Here is a 13,097-nt window from a genome sequence, read left to right as displayed (position 1 = left end):
GAATTTCAGCAGGCTGCCGGCCACTCCGGGCCACCGGGCCCTGGACACGAAGGATGGCCTTTCCCCTGAGAAACAAAACTCACCAGGCCAGGTTCCTGATGTCAGTTTGCAAGAGGCACTTGGCACTGTCAAACCAGCCACCGTTGCCTGTGGTGGTACCTTCGGTCCGGGAGGCATCCTAATCGGTGAGGAATTTCAGCAGGCAGCCGGCCACTCCGGGCCACCGGGCCCTGGACACGAAGGATGGCCTTTCCCCTGAGAAACAAAACTCACCAGGCCAGGTTCCTGATGTCAGGTTGCAGGAGGCGTTTGGCACTGTCAAACCAGCCACAGTTGCTTGAAGGGGCACCTTCCCTCTGGGTCGTATCCTGCTGCGTGTGGAATTTCAGCAGGCAGCCGGCCACTCCGGCCATCGAGCCGTCGCTGTGAACCAAGGCCTTTCCCCAGAGAAACAAAACTCACCAGGCCAGGTTCCTGATGTCAGTTTGCAAGAGGCGCTTGGCACTGTCAAACCAGCCACAGTTGCCTGTGGGGGCTCCTTACATCTCGGCGGCATCCTGATCCGTGCGGAATTTCAGCAGGCAGCCAGCCACTTTGGGCCACCGGGCCCGAAACACAAACGATGGCCTTTCCCCAGAGAAACAAAACTCACCAGGCCAGGTTCCTGATGTCAGTTTGCAGGTGGCACTTGGCACTGTCAAACCAGCCACAGTTGCCTGTGGTGGTACCTTCGGTCCGGGAGGCATCCTAATCGGTGAGGAATTTCAGCAGGCTGCCGGCCACTCCGGGCCACCGGGCCCTGGACACGAAGGATGGCCTTTCCCCTGAGAAACAAAACTCACCAGGCCAGGTTCCTGATGTCAGTTTGCAAGAGGCACTTGGCACTGTCAAACCAGCCACCGTTGCCTGTGGTGGTACCTTCGGTCCGGGAGGCATCCTAATCGGTGAGGAATTTCAGCAGGCAGCCGGCCACTCCGGGCCACCGGGCCCTGGACACGAAGGATGGCCTTTCCCCTGAGAAACAAAACTCACCAGGCCAGGTTCCTGATGTCAGGTTGCAGGAGGCGTTTGGCACTGTCAAACCAGCCACAGTTGCTTGAAGGGGCACCTTCCCTCTGGGTCGTATCCTGCTGCGTGTGGAATTTCAGCAGGCAGCCGGCCACTCCGGCCATCGAGCCGTCGCTGTGAACCAAGGCCTTTCCCCAGAGAAACAAAACTCACCAGGCCAGGTTCCTGATGTCAGTTTGCAAGAGGCGCTTGGCACTGTCAAACCAGCCACAGTTGCCTGTGGGGGCTCCTTACATCTCGGCGGCATCCTGATCCGTGCGGAATTTCAGCAGGCAGCCAGCCACTTTGGGCCACCGGGCCCGAAACACAAACGATGGCCTTTCCCCAGAGAAACAAAACTCACCAGGCCAGGTTCCTGATGTCAGTTTGCAGGAGGCACTTTGCACTGTCAAACCAGCCACAGTTGCCTGTCGTGGTACCTTCGGTTTGGGAGGCATCCTGATCCGTGCGGAATTTCAGCAGGCAGCCGGCCACTCCAGGCCACCGCGCCCTGGACAGGAACCATCCCCTTTCCCCAGAGAAACAAAACTCACCAGGCCAGGTTCCTGATGTCAGTTGGCAGGAGGCACTTGGCACTGTCAAACCAGCCACAGTTGCCTGTGGGGGCACCTTGCATCTGGGAGGCATCCTGTTCGGTGCGGAATTTCAGCAGGCAGCCAGCCACTCCGGGCCATGGGGCCCTGGACACGAACGATGGCCTTTCCCCAACGAAACAAAACTCACCAGGCCAGGGTCCTGATGTCAGTTTGCAGGAGACACTTTGCACTGTCAAACCAGCCACAGTTGCCTGTGGGGGCACCTTGCATCTCGGCGGCATACTGATCCGTGCGGAATTTCAGCAGGCAGCCGGCCACTCCGGGCCACCGGGCCTGTCTATCAACCATGGCCTTTCCCCAGAGAAAAAAAAGTCACCAGGCCAGGTTCCTGATGTCAGTTTGCAGGAGGCACTTGGCACTGTCAAACCAGCCACAGTTGCCTGTCGTGGCACCTTCGGTCCGGGAGGCATCCTAATCGGTGAGGAATTTCAGCAGGCAGCCGGCCACTCCGGGCCACCGGGCCCTGGACACGAACGATGGCCTTTCCCCTGAGAAACAAAACTCACCAGGCCAGGTTCCTGATGTCAGTTTGCAAGAGGCACTTGGCACTGTCAAACCAGCCACAGTTGCCTGGGGGGGCTCCTTGCATCTCGGCGGCATCCTGATCCGTGCGGAATTTCAGCAGGCAGCCAGCCACTTTTGGCCACCGGGCCCTAAACATGAACGATGGCCTTTCCCCAGAGAAACAAAACTGACCAGGCCAGGTTCCTGATGTCAGTTTGCAGGAGGCACTTGGCACTGTCAAACCAGCCACACTTGCCTGTGGGGGCACCTTGCATCTGGGAGGTATCCTGATCCGTGCGGAATTTCAGCAGGCACCCGGCCACTCCGGGCCACCGCGCCCTGGACACGAACGATGGTCTTTCACCTGAGAAACAAAACTCACCAGGCCAGGTTCCTGATGTCAGTTTGCAGGAGGCACTTGGCACTGTCAAACCAGCCACAGTTGCCTGTGGTGGTACCTTCAGTCCGGGAGGCATCCTGATCGGTGCGGAATTTCAGCAGGCAGCCGGCCACTCCAGGCACCCGGGCTTTGGACACGAACGATGGCCTTTCCCCTGAGAAACAAAACTCACCAGGCCAGGTTCCTGATGTCCGTTTGAATGCGGCACTTGGCACTGTCAAACCAGCCACAGTTGCCTGTGGGGGCACCTTGCCTCTGGGTCGTATCCTGCTCCGTGTCGAATTTCAGCAGGCAGCCAGCCACTCCGGGCCACTGGGCCCTGGACACGAACGATGGCCTTTCCCCAACGAAACAAAACTCACCAGGCCAGGGTCATGATGTCAGTTTGCAGGTGGCACTTGGCACTGTCAAACCAGCCACAGTTGCCTGTGGTGGTACCTTCGGTCCGGGAGGCGTCCTAATCGGTGAGGAATTTCAGCAGGCAGCCGGCCACTCCGGGCCACCGGGCCCTGGACACGAACAATGGCCTTTCCCCTGAGAAACAAAAATCACCAGGCCAGGTTCCTGATGTCAGTTTGCAAGAGGCACTTGGCACTGTCAAACCAGCCACAGTTGCCTGTGGGGGCACCTTGCATCTCGGCGGCATCCTGATCCGTGCGGAATTTCAGCAGGCAGCCAGCCACTTTTGGCCACCGGGCCCTAAACATGAACGATGGCCTTTCCCCAGAGAAACAAAACTGACCAGGCCAGGTTCCTGATGTCAGTTTGCAGGAGGCACTAGGAACTGTCAAACCAGCCACAGTTGCCTGTGGGGGCACCTTGCCTCTGGGTCGTATCCTGCTCCGTGTGGAATTTCAGCAGGCAGCCAGCCACTCCGGGCCACTGGGCCCTGGACACGAACGATGGCCTTTCCCCAACGAAACAAAACTCACCAGGCCAGGGTCCTTATGTCAGTTTGCAGGAGACACTTGGCACTGTCAAACCAGCCACAGTTGCCTGTGGGGGCACCTTGCATCTCGGCGGCATACTGATCGGTGCGGAATTTCAGCAGGCAGCCAGCCACTTTTGGCCACCGGGCCCTAAACACGAACGATGGCCTTTCCCCAGAGAAACAAAACTCACCCGGCCAGGTTCCTGATGTCAGTTTGCAGGAGGCACTTGGCACTGTCAAACCAGCCATAGTTGCCTGTGGGGCCAACTTGCGTGTGGGAGGTATCCTGATCCGTGCGGAATTTCAGCATGCAGCTGGCCACTCCGGGCCACCGGGCCGTGGACATGAACCATGGCCTTTCCCCAGAGAAACAAAAGTCACCAGGCCAGGTTCCTGATGTCAGTTTGCAGGAGGCACTTGGCACTGTCAAACCAGCCATAGTTGCCTGTGGGGCCATCTTGCGTGTGGGAGGTATCCTGATCCGTGCGGAATTTCAGCATGCAGCTGGCCACTCCGGGCCACCGGGCCGTGGACATGAACCATGGCCTTTCCCCAGAGAAACAAAAGTCACCAGGCCAGGTTGCTGATGTCAGTTTGCAGGAGGCACTTGGCACTGTCAAACCAGCCACAGTTGCCGGTGGGGGCACCTTGCCTCTGAGTCGTATCCTGCCCCGTGCGGAATTTCAGCATACAGCTGGCCACTCGGGGCCACCGGGCCGTGGACATGAACCATGGCCTTTCCCCAGAGAAACAAAAGTCACCAGGCCAGGTTCCTGATGTCAGTTTGCAGGAGGCACTTGGCACTGTGAAACCAGCCACAGTTGCCTGTGGGGGCACCTTGCATCTGGGAGGTATCCTGATCCGTGCGGAATTTCAGCAGGCACCCGGCCACTCCGGGCCACCGCGCCCTGGACACGAACGATGGTCTTTCCCCAGAGAAACAAAACTCACCAGGCCAGGTTCCTGATGTCAGTTTGCAGGCGGCACTTGGCACTGTGAAACCAGCCATAGTTGCCTGTGGGGGCACCTTGCATCTGGGAGGTATCCTGATCCGTGCGGAATTTCAGCAGGCACCCGGCCACTCCGGGCCACCGCGCCCTGGACACGAACGATGGTCTTTCACCTGAGAAACAAAACTCACCAGGCCAGGTTCCTGATGTCAGTTTGCAGGAGGCACTTGGCACGGTCAAACCAGCCACAGTTGCCTGTGGGGGCACCTTGCCTCTGGGTCGTATCCTGCTCCGTGTGGAATTTCAGCAGGCAGCCAGCCACTCCGGGCCACTGGGCCCTGGACACGAACGATGGCCTTTCCCCAACGAAACAAAACTCACCAGGCCAGGGTCCTTATGTCAGTTTGCAGGAGACACTTGGCACTGTCAAACCAGCCACAGTTGCCTGTGGGGGCACCTTGCATCTCGGCGGCATACTGATCGGTGCGGAATTTCAGCAGGCAGCCAGCCACTTTTGGCCACCGGGCCCTAAACACGAACGATGGCCTTTCCCCAGAGAAACAAAACTCACCCGGCCAGGTTCCTGATGTCAGTTTGCAGGAGGCACTTGGCACTGTCAAACCAGCCATAGTTGCCTGTGGGGCCAACTTGCGTGTGGGAGGTATCCTGATCCGTGCGGAATTTCAGCATGCAGCTGGCCACTCCGGGCCACCGGGCCGTGGACATGAACCATGGCCTTTCCCCAGAGAAACAAAAGTCACCAGGCCAGGTTCCTGATGTCAGTTTGCAGGAGGCACTTGGCACTGTCAAACCAGCCATAGTTGCCTGTGGGGCCATCTTGCGTGTGGGAGGTATCCTGATCCGTGCGGAATTTCAGCATGCAGCTGGCCACTCCGGGCCACCGGGCCGTGGACATGAACCATGGCCTTTCCCCAGAGAAACAAAAGTCACCAGGCCAGGTTGCTGATGTCAGTTTGCAGGAGGCACTTGGCACTGTCAAACCAGCCACAGTTGCCGGTGGGGGCACCTTGCCTCTGAGTCGTATCCTGCCCCGTGCGGAATTTCAGCATACAGCTGGCCACTCGGGGCCACCGGGCCGTGGACATGAACCATGGCCTTTCCCCAGAGAAACAAAAGTCACCAGGCCAGGTTCCTGATGTCAGTTTGCAGGAGGCACTTGGCACTGTGAAACCAGCCACAGTTGCCTGTGGGGGCACCTTGCATCTGGGAGGTATCCTGATCCGTGCGGAATTTCAGCAGGCACCCGGCCACTCCGGGCCACCGCGCCCTGGACACGAACGATGGTCTTTCCCCAGAGAAACAAAACTCACCAGGCCAGGTTCCTGATGTCAGTTTGCAGGCGGCACTTGGCACTGTGAAACCAGCCATAGTTGCCTGTGGGGGCACCTTGCATCTGGGAGGTATCCTGATCCGTGCGGAATTTCAGCAGGCACCCGGCCACTCCGGGCCACCGCGCCCTGGACACGAACGATGGTCTTTCACCTGAGAAACAAAACTCACCAGGCCAGGTTCCTGATGTCAGTTTGCAGGAGGCACTTGGCACGGTCAAACCAGCCACAGTTGCCTGTGGGGGCACCTTGCGTGTGGGAGGTATCCTGATCCGTGCGGAATTTCAGCATGCAGCTGGCCACTCCGGGCCACCGGGCCGTGGACATGAACCATGGCCTTTCCCCAGTGAAACAAAACTCACCAGGCCAGGTTCCTGATGACAGTTTGCAGGTGGCACTTGGCACTGTCAAACCAGCCACCGTTGCCTGTGGTGGTACCTTCAATCCGGGAGGCATCCTAATCGGTGAGGAATTTCAGCAGGCAGCCGGCCACTCCGGGCCACCGGGCCCTGGACACGAAGGATGGCCTTTCCCCTGAGAAACAAAACTCACCAGGCCAGGTTCCTGATGTCAGTTTGCAAGAGGCACTTGGCACTGTCAAACCAGCCACAGTTGCCTGGGGGGGCTCCTTGCATCTCGGCGGCATCCTGATCCGTGCGGAATTTCAGCAGGCAGCCAGCCACTCTTGGCCACCGGGCCCTAAACACGAACGATGGCCTTTCCCCAGAGAAACAAAACTCACCAGGCCAGGTTCCTGATGTCAGTTTGCAGGTGGCACTTGGCACTGTCAAACCAGCCACAGTTGCCTGTGGGGGCACCTTTCATCTGGGAGGCATCCCAATCGGTGAGGAATTTCTGCAGGCGGCCCACCACTCCGGGCCACCGGGACCTGGCTATCAACAATTGCCTTTCCCCAGAGAAACAAAAGTCACCAGGCCAGGTTCCTGATGTCAGTTTGCAGGAGGCACTTGGCACTGTCAAACCAGCCACAGTTGCCTGTGGTGGTACCTTCGGTCTGGGAGGCATCCTGATCCGTGCGGAATTTCAGCAGGCAGCCGGCCATTCCAGGCCACCGGGTCCTGGATATGAACCATATTTCAGTAGATAAACAAATCTCACCAGGCCAGGTTCCTGATGTCAGTTTGCATGTGGCACTTGGCACTGTCAAACCAGCCACAGTTGCCTGTGGTGGTACCTTCGGTCCGGGAGGCATCCTAATCGGTGAGGAATTTCAGCAAGCAGCCGGCCACTTTGGGCCACCGGGCCCTAAACACGAACGATGGCCTTTCCCCAGACAAACAGGAGTCTCCAGGCCAGGTTCCTGATGTCAGGTTGCAGGAGGCGCTTGGCACTGTCAAACCAGCCACAGTTGCTTGAAGGGGCACCTTCCCTCTGGGTCGTATCCTGCTGCGTGTGGAATTTCAGCAGGCAGCCGGCCACTCCGGCCATCGAGCCGTCGCTGTGAACCAAGGCCTTTCCCCAGAGAAACAAAACTCACCAGGCCAGGTTCCTGATGTCAGTTTGCAGGAGGCACTTGGCACTGTCAAAACAGCCAGAGTTGCCTGTGGGGGCACCTTGCATCTCAGCGGCATCCGGAGCCGTGCGGAATTTCAGCAGGCAGCCGGCCACTCCGGGCCGCCGGGCCCTGGACACGAACGATGGCCTTTCCCCAGAGAAACAAAAGTCACCAGGCCAGGTTCCTGATGTCAGTTTGCAGGAGGCACTTGGCACTGTCAAACCAGCCACAGTTGCCGGTGGGGGCACCTTGCCTCTGAGTCGTATCCTGCCCCATGCGGAATTTCAGCAGGCAGCCAGCCACTTTTGGCCACCGGGCCCTAAACATGAACGATGGCCTTTCCCCAGAGAAACAAAAGTCACCAGGCCAGGTTCCTGATGTCAGTTTGCAGGAGGCACTTGGCACTGTCAAACCAGCCACAGTTGCCTGTTGGGGCACCTTTCATCTGGGACGTATCCTGATCCGTGAGGGATTTCAGCAGGCAGCCGGCCACTCCGGGCCCCCGGGCCCTGGCTATGAACCATGGCCTTTCCCCAGAGAAACAAAACTCACCAGGCCAGGTTCCTGATGTCAGTTTGCAGGAGGCACTTGGCACTGTCAAAACAGCCAGAGTTGCCTGTGGGGGCACCTTGCATCTCAGCGGCATCCGGAGCCGTGCGGAATTTCAGCAGGCAGCCGGCCACTCCGGGCCACCGGGCCCTGGAGACGAACGATGGCCTTTCCCCAGAGAAACAAAAGTCACCAGGCCAGGTTCCTGATGTCAGTTTGCAGGAGGCACTTGGCACTGTCAAACCAGCCACAGTTGCCTGTGGGGGCACCTTGCCTCTGAGTCGTATCCTGCCCCGTGCGGAATTTCAGCATGCAGCTGGCCACTCGGGGCCACCGGGCCGTGGACATGAACCATGGCCTTTCCCCAGAGAAACAAAACTCACCAGGCCAGGTTCCTGATGTCAGTTTGCAGGAGGCACTTGGCACTGTCAAACCAGCCACAGTTGCCTGTTGGGGCACCTTTCATCTGGGACGTATCCTGATCCGTGAGGGATTTCAGCAGGCAGCCGGCCACTCCGGGCCACCGGGCCCTGGCTATGAACCATGGCCTTTCCCCAGAGAAACAAAACTCACCAGGCCAGGTTCCTGATGTCAGTTTGCAGGAGGCACTTGGCACTGTGAAACCAGCCACAGTTGCCTGTGGGGGCACCTTGCATCTGGGAGGTATCCTGATCCGTGCGGAATTTCAGTAGGCACCCGGCCACTCCGGGCCACCGCGCCCTGGACACGAACGATGGTCTTTCCCCAGAGAAACAAAACTCACCAGGCCAGGTTCCTGATGTCAGTTTGCAGGAGGCACTTGGCACTGTGAAACCAGCCACAGTTGCCTGTGGGGGCACCTTGCATCTGGGAGGTATCCTGATCCGTGCGGAATTTCAGCAGGCACCCGGCCACTCCGGGCCACCGCGCCCTGGACACGAACGATGGTCTTTCACCTGAGAAACAAAACTCACCAGGCCAGGTTCCTGATGTCAGTTTGCAGGAGGCACTTGGCACTGTCAAACCAGCCACAGTTGCCTGTGGGGGCACCTTTCATCTGGGAGGCATCCTGATCCGTGCGGAATTTCAGCAGGCAACCGGCCACTCCGGGCCACCGGGCCCTGGACACGAACGATGGCCATTCCCCTGAGAAACAAAACTCACCCGGCCAGGTTCCTGATGACAGTTTGCAGGTGGCACTTGGCACTGTCAAACCAGCCACAGTTGCCTGTGGTGGTACCTTCAATCCGGGAGGCATCCTAATCGGTGAGGAATTTCAGCAGGCAGCCGGCCACTCCGGGCCACCGGGCCCTGGACACGAAGGATGGCCTTTCCCCTGAGAAACAAAACTCACCAGGCCAGGTTCCTGATGTCAGTTTGCAAGAGGCACTTGGCACTGTCAAACCAGCCACAGTTGCCTGGGGGGGCTCCTTGCATCTCGGCGGCATCCTGATCCGTGCGGAATTTCAGCAGGCAGCCAGCCACTTTTGGCCACCGGGCCCTAAACACGAACGATGGCCTTTCCCCAGAGAAACAAAACTCACCAGGCCAGGTTCCTGATGTCAGTTTGCAGGTGGCACTAGGAACTGTCAAACCAGCCACAGTTGCCTGTGGGGGCACCTTTCATCTGGGAGGCATCCCAATCGGTGAGGAATTTCTGCAGGCAGCCCACCACTCCGGGCCACCGGGACCTGGCTATCAACAATTGCCTTTCCCCAGAGAAACAAAAGTCACCAGGCCAGGTTCCTGATGTCAGTTTGCAGGAGGCACTTGGCACTGTCAAACCAGCCACAGTTGCCTGTGGTGGTACCTTCGGTCTGGGAGGCATCCTGATCCGTGCGGAATTTCAGCAGGCAGCCGGCCATTCCAGGCCACCGGGTCCTGGACACGAAGGATGGCCTTTCCCCTGAGAAACAAAACTCACCAGGCCAGGTTCCTGATGTCAGTTTGCAAGAGGCACTTGGCACTGTCAAACCAGCCACCGTTGCCTGTGGTGGTACCTTCGGTCCGGGAGGCATCCTAATCGGTGAGGAATTTCAGCAGGCTGCCGGCCACTCCGGGCCACCGGGCCCTGGACACGAAGGATGGCCTTTCCCCTGAGAAACAAAACTCACCAGGCCAGGTTCCTGATGTCAGTTTGCAAGAGGCACTTGGCACTGTCAAACCAGCCACCGTTGCCTGTGGTGGTACCTTCGGTCCGGGAGGCATCCTAATCGGTGAGGAATTTCAGCAGGCAGCCGGCCACTCCGGGCCACCGGGCCCTGGACACGAAGGATGGCCTTTCCCCTGAGAAACAAAACTCACCAGGCCAGGTTCCTGATGTCAGGTTGCAGGAGGCGTTTGGCACTGTCAAACCAGCCACAGTTGCTTGAAGGGGCACCTTCCCTCTGGGTCGTATCCTGCTGCGTGTGGAATTTCAGCAGGCAGCCGGCCACTCCGGCCATCGAGCCGTCGCTGTGAACCAAGGCCTTTCCCCAGAGAAACAAAACTCACCAGGCCAGGTTCCTGATGTCAGTTTGCAAGAGGCGCTTGGCACTGTCAAACCAGCCACAGTTGCCTGTGGGGGCTCCTTACATCTCGGCGGCATCCTGATCCGTGCGGAATTTCAGCAGGCAGCCAGCCACTTTGGGCCACCGGGCCCGAAACACAAACGATGGCCTTTCCCCAGAGAAACAAAACTCACCAGGCCAGGTTCCTGATGTCAGTTTGCAGGTGGCACTTGGCACTGTCAAACCAGCCACAGTTGCCTGTGGTGGTACCTTCGGTCCGGGAGGCATCCTAATCGGTGAGGAATTTCAGCAGGCTGCCGGCCACTCCGGGCCACCGGGCCCTGGACACGAAGGATGGCCTTTCCCCTGAGAAACAAAACTCACCAGGCCAGGTTCCTGATGTCAGTTTGCAAGAGGCACTTGGCACTGTCAAACCAGCCACCGTTGCCTGTGGTGGTACCTTCGGTCCGGGAGGCATCCTAATCGGTGAGGAATTTCAGCAGGCAGCCGGCCACTCCGGGCCACCGGGCCCTGGACACGAAGGATGGCCTTTCCCCTGAGAAACAAAACTCACCAGGCCAGGTTCCTGATGTCAGTTTGCAGGCGGCACTTGGCACTGTGAAACCAGCCATAGTTGCCTGTGGGGGCACCTTGCATCTGGGAGGTATCCTGATCCGTGCGGAATTTCAGCAGGCACCCGGCCACTCCGGGCCACCGCGCCCTGGACACGAACGATGGTCTTTCACCTGAGAAACAAAACTCACCAGGCCAGGTTCCTGATGTCAGTTTGCAGGAGGCACTTGGCACGGTCAAACCAGCCACAGTTGCCTGTGGGGGCACCTTGCGTGTGGGAGGTATCCTGATCCGTGCGGAATTTCAGCATGCAGCTGGCCACTCCGGGCCACCGGGCCGTGGACATGAACCATGGCCTTTCCCCAGTGAAACAAAACTCACCAGGCCAGGTTCCTGATGACAGTTTGCAGGTGGCACTTGGCACTGTCAAACCAGCCACAGTTGCCTGTGGTGGTACCTTCAATCCGGGAGGCATCCTAATCGGTGAGGAATTTCAGCAGGCAGCCGGCCACTCCGGGCCACCGGGCCCTGGACACGAAGGATGGCCTTTCCCCTGAGAAACAAAACTCACCAGGCCAGGTTCCTGATGTCAGTTTGCAAGAGGCACTTGGCACTGTCAAACCAGCCACAGTTGCCTGGGGGGGCTCCTTGCATCTCGGCGGCATCCTGATCCGTGCGGAATTTCAGCAGGCAGCCAGCCACTTTTGGCCACCGGGCCCTAAACACGAACGATGGCCTTTCCCCAGAGAAACAAAACTCACCAGGCCAGGTTCCTGATGTCAGTTTGCAGGTGGCACTTGGCACTGTCAAACCAGCCACAGTTGCCTGTGGGGGCACCTTTCATCTGGGAGGCATCCCAATCGGTGAGGAATTTCTGCAGGCGGCCCACCACTCCGGGCCACCGGGACCTGGCTATCAACAATTGCCTTTCCCCAGAGAAACAAAAGTCACCAGGCCAGGTTCCTGATGTCAGTTTGCAGGAGGCACTTGGCACTGTCAAACCAGCCACAGTTGCCTGTGGTGGTACCTTCGGTCTGGGAGGCATCCTGATCCGTGCGGAATTTCAGCAGGCAGCCGGCCATTCCAGGCCACCGGGTCCTGGATATGAACCATATTTCAGTAGATAAACAAATCTCACCAGGCCAGGTTCCTGATGTCAGTTTGCATGTGGCACTTGGCACTGTCAAACCAGCCACAGTTGCCTGTGGTGGTACCTTCGGTCCGGGAGGCATCCTAATCGGTGAGGAATTTCAGCAAGCAGCCGGCCACTTTGGGCCACCGGGCCCTAAACACGAACGATGGCCTTTCCCCAGACAAACAGGAGTCTCCAGGCCAGGTTCCTGATGTCAGTTTGCATGTGGCACTTGGCACTGTCAAACCAGCCACAGTTGCCTGTGGTGGTACCTTCGGTCCGGGAGGCATCCTAATCGGTGAGGAATTTCAGCAGGCACCCGGCCACTCCGGGCCACCGCGCCCTGGACACGAACGATGGTCTTTCACCTGAGAAACAAAACTCACCAGGCCAGGTTCCTGATGTCAGTTTGCAGGAGGCACTTGGCACTGTCAAACCAGCCACAGTTGCCTGTGGTGGTACCTTCAGTCCGGGAGGCATCCTGATCGGTGCGGAATTTCAGCAGGCAGCCGGCCACTCCAGGCACCCGGGCTTTGGACACGAACGATGGCCTTTCCCCTGAGAAACAAAACTCACCAGGCCAGGTTCCTGATGTCCGTTTGAATGCGGCACTTGGCACTGTCAAACCAGCCACAGTTGCCTGTGGGGGCACCTTGCCTCTGGGTCGTATCCTGCTCCGTGTCGAATTTCAGCAGGCAGCCAGCCACTCCGGGCCACTGGGCCCTGGACACGAACGATGGCCTTTCCCCAACGAAACAAAACTCACCAGGCCAGGGTCATGATGTCAGTTTGCAGGAGGCACTTGGCACTGTCAAACCAGCCACAGTTGCCTGTGGTGGTACCTTCGGTCCGGGAGGCATCCTAATCGGTGAGGAATTTCAGCAGGCAGCCGGCCACTCCGGGCCACCGGGCCCTGGACACGAACAATGGCCTTTCCCCTGAGAAACAAAACTGACCAGGCCAGGTTCCTGATGTCAGTTTGCAAGAGGCACTTGGCACTGTCAAACCAGCCACAGTTGCCTGGGGGGGCTCCTTGCATCTCGGCGGCATCCTGATCCGTG

Source organism: Passer domesticus, chromosome W (genome assembly GCF_036417665.1).
Source record: "Passer domesticus isolate bPasDom1 chromosome W, bPasDom1.hap1, whole genome shotgun sequence".
Classification (NCBI taxonomy): Eukaryota; Metazoa; Chordata; class Aves; order Passeriformes; family Passeridae; genus Passer; species Passer domesticus.
Note: the sequence above shows the minus strand (reverse complement) of the source record.